Source organism: Polyodon spathula, chromosome 28 (genome assembly GCF_017654505.1).
Source record: "Polyodon spathula isolate WHYD16114869_AA chromosome 28, ASM1765450v1, whole genome shotgun sequence".
NCBI lineage: Eukaryota > Metazoa > Chordata > Actinopteri > Acipenseriformes > Polyodontidae > Polyodon > Polyodon spathula.
In genome coordinates this window covers 744,027-747,689 of record NC_054561.1, presented here as the reverse complement: position 1 = coordinate 747,689, position 3,663 = coordinate 744,027, and the positions used below count along the sequence as shown (strand labels likewise).

The window sequence follows — 3,663 nt, the reverse complement described above, 5'->3', positions numbered from 1 at the left end:
GGCGCGCGTATTCATTTCTTGAAGCATGCCTATTCATTTCTACAGGCGCGCGTATTCATTTCTACAGGCGCGCGTATTCATTTCTACAGGCGCGCGTATTCATTTCTTGGAGCATGCGTATTCATTTCTACAGGCGCGCGTATTCATTTCTTGAAGCATGCCTATTCATTTCTACAGGCGCGCGTATTCATTTCTACAGGCGCGCGTATTCATTTCTTGGAGCATGCGTATTCATTTCTACAGGCGCGCGTATTCATTTCTTGGAGCATGCGTATTCATTTCTACAGGCGCGCGTATTCATTTCTACAGGCGCGTATTCATTTCTTGGAGCATGCGTATTCATTTCTTGGAGCATGCGTATTCATTTCTACAGGCGCGCGTATTCATTTCTTGGAGCATGCGTATTCATTTCTACAGGCGCATTTCTACAGGCGTATTCATTTCTACAGGCGCGCGTATTCATTTCTTGAAGCATGCCTATTCATTTCTACAGGCGCGCGTATTCATTTCTACAGGCGCGCGTATTCATTTCTTGGAGCATGCGTATTCATTTCTACAGGCGCGCGTATTCATTTCTTGGAGCATGCCTATTCATTTCTACAGGCGCGCGTATTCATTTCTACAGGCATGCGTATTCATTTCTTGGAGCATGCGTATTCATTTCTACAGGCGCGCGTATTCATTTCTTGGAGCATGCGTATTCATTTCTACAGGCATGCGTATTCATTTCTTGGAGCATGCGTATTCATTTCTACAGGCGCGCATGTGGTCGAATTTAAGTCGAATACATCAGGAATCAAATGGTAAGTAAATACTGCATATTCTTATAACAAGCGGGAGTCCAGACTGTGTTCGCTGTACAGTCGCCACTTCCTTAAACCAACAACAATGCTTTCGACACAGGACCAGTTTAGGACAGGAGTAGAAGGGTAGCTTTAAAAATAAATAAATCCGGTCAGCCCTTATCATTAGGGGGATCAACTATATATCCCCAGTCCATAAAATTAACATTGGTTTCAGAGATAAATAGATATATAAATAAATACATAGATAGATAAATAGATAGATAGATAAATTGATAAATAGATAAGATACGTAAATAAATAGATAGATAGAATAAATAAATAAATAAATAGATAGATAAACAGTCCTACATGTTTTATGTAACAGAGTCGTGTCGCAGTGCGGGCGTAATAAGAAAATTCCGCCAAGGCGAACAAGCCGTCCGCCTCTATATAGATTTTTTTTTCTTCACAAAGCTTATTCTGCTTAAATAATATCATATTTTTGTCAATAAAACAAATACTTTTCGATCCTGACACGGTTTGTTAGTAAACAAATGACTTTATATCAGATATTAATTTTACACAGACAGCACTCGTTTCTGCCGCGCTGTACTCCTAACTGTTCCTCCCGGCAACAGCCCTAAAAACTACAATTCCCATGATTCCTGGCGCTCTGTCGCTGCATGTATTCAAGATGCATTTTTCACTCATTGGCCGTCAGCTGTTTTTGTCCAATGCCAAAATCAGGGTGGGCAAGTGAGGTGGCCGGCGCAGGGATACGCCACTGTCCTCTCTTTCTCCAATCCCAGCTCCCTTCTCCCTCCATCCATCCCTGCTAAGTTATCACACAGACCATCCTTTATCTATCTCCCTCCTCCGCCAGTCTCTCTGTATCTCTTTCTCTCTCTCTAGCCATCGCGATGCTCGACATTTTCATCCTGATGTTTTTCGCCATTATTGGTCTTGTTGTCCTGTCGTATATAATTTATATGCTGTGAGGGCAGAATCACCGACCGACCGAGAGTAACACAAGCAATGAGGCCTGGATTGAAGGCGCATCTGTGGGCTGAAATACCGACCTGCACACGGCAAGGTGCGTGGCTCTCTTATTATATACATTTTTAATAACCCTGTTAATTATAAGCTAGTATGTAGCGTTATCGTGTTAACAACATGACGTTGGATACATTGCACATTGATGTATGTCTAATATATCTAAAACATAAAACAAATGGCGTCACTATCAAACTGTTACATAATTTCAACACGGTTTGTTTTGCACCCTCTAGCGGCCTCTAGTGGCCACTACATCCAAATCTCACCGCCTTGAACCGACAGGTAATACGCAGTAATATTTCCACTTGGTATTTCATAAATACATTGATAATTTCGGTATGTTCCTCACATTATTGTTGTTAAAATTACCTATTAAAGCTTATCGAGCAAACTGGCAAAATGTTCCGTGTGAGTGTGCGAGTTAGGTGTACCGTAACCTTTGTTATTGTTTATTAAGCCAGCTGCCGCAGAAACCTCTTTGATTTATTATTATTGCTATTATCATTATTGATCTATTGATTGGTTATACTTTCGCATTACTATTGACCTGCTGTAATTACCAGCTGCCCCGGCTTTCTCGCTGATTGTAATATGCGTTGTTGTAAAAGGTTTCATTATTGTTTGAATTGCTTGTTTCCTCATTACGTGTGTTTTACCGGTTGTCTGTATTCACGTAACTAATAATGAGAATTTGGCCTGTGTCCCAGATGCTTGAAATCTTCGGATGGACAGAAAGGTGGACACAGCGAGACACCCCGGGGTTTCGAATGTGCTGGGGGAGTCCTCTGAGCCTTGGAGAGGAGGTGAGCGACCGAGACTATACAAGTCCTCGCCGTCCCCGGTCCGCACTCCTCCCACTGCGAACATGGAATCCACGGGCGAGCTTTCCAATTCAGACCTCTCTGCTGTAACCACCGGAGCCGCTGCTGCCTCCTCCCGGACTCTCTCCAGTTGTGTTTTCCTCTCACGGCAGCACACGCAGGGCTCTCATGAGCAGGTCTGCGTGTAGCGGCAGCGGGTTGCATGTGTATCGGCGTGTTGTTCCACACACTCCCTGAACAGACCCTGCCCCCGTGTCGCTGTGCTGTTCACACCCCCTTGTGTGTTATCACTGCAGCCATTAAAACTGGTTTGTTTGAGCTGAGTTTTTGGTGGTGGTATTATTATTATTATTATCATCATCATCATCACACAGTAGCCATGCCATACAGCAGCAGCAGCAGGAGGAGAGGGAGAAGAACCGAGGGGGGTTCAAATTCGGGACCACAATATATATAGGCTAAAAGTTATACATTTATTAATATTTAGCAGGCGCTTTTATCCAAAGCGACTTACAGAAATATAAAAATACTACATTCAAAATGTTACTTATTACAAGGAAATATAACAGAAAAGAAATTGCAGGTGAAGACACAGAGTCGACGTGTAAAAGCAAATGAATAATGAAACATTTTAATAATATTACATGATGAACAAAACCACACAATGCAAGAACAGCGCGGAAATACGAGGTCTCGAAATCAGCAGCCCAGCTCCAAAACAGACCCTATTTCCATCACGGGTTTCTCGTCACTGTGCACCACGCAGCAGTTTTGTGTGTTTTTTTGGTTTTTTTGCAGTGTTATTTCTAGTTTCCGATCTCCGCTCGTTACTTCGTTTTTATCTCGTTTCAATCTCAACCGCGATGACGTGGGTTCTGGTTTTTACAACATAAGAATAACCAGCGACTTCTCCTGTAGCGACTGCCACCTTCCAGCGTGTGCGTGTGCGTGTGCGTGTGTCGTGGAACGCGAGTGCAAATTACTTACACGCGACAGCAAAG

The 3,663-nt window shown here is 43.1% G+C and overlaps 1 long non-coding RNA gene across 1 annotated transcript; it reads left to right on the top strand.

Moving 5' to 3' along the window:
- The first annotated feature begins 1,113 nt into the window (after positions 1–1,113).
- LOC121301918 lies at positions 1,114–2,980 on the top strand. Its single transcript, XR_005947660.1, has 2 exons — positions 1,114–1,878; positions 2,549–2,980. It is a non-coding gene; the product is annotated as an uncharacterized LOC121301918 (long non-coding RNA).
- The last annotated feature ends 683 nt before the right edge of the window (positions 2,981–3,663 follow it).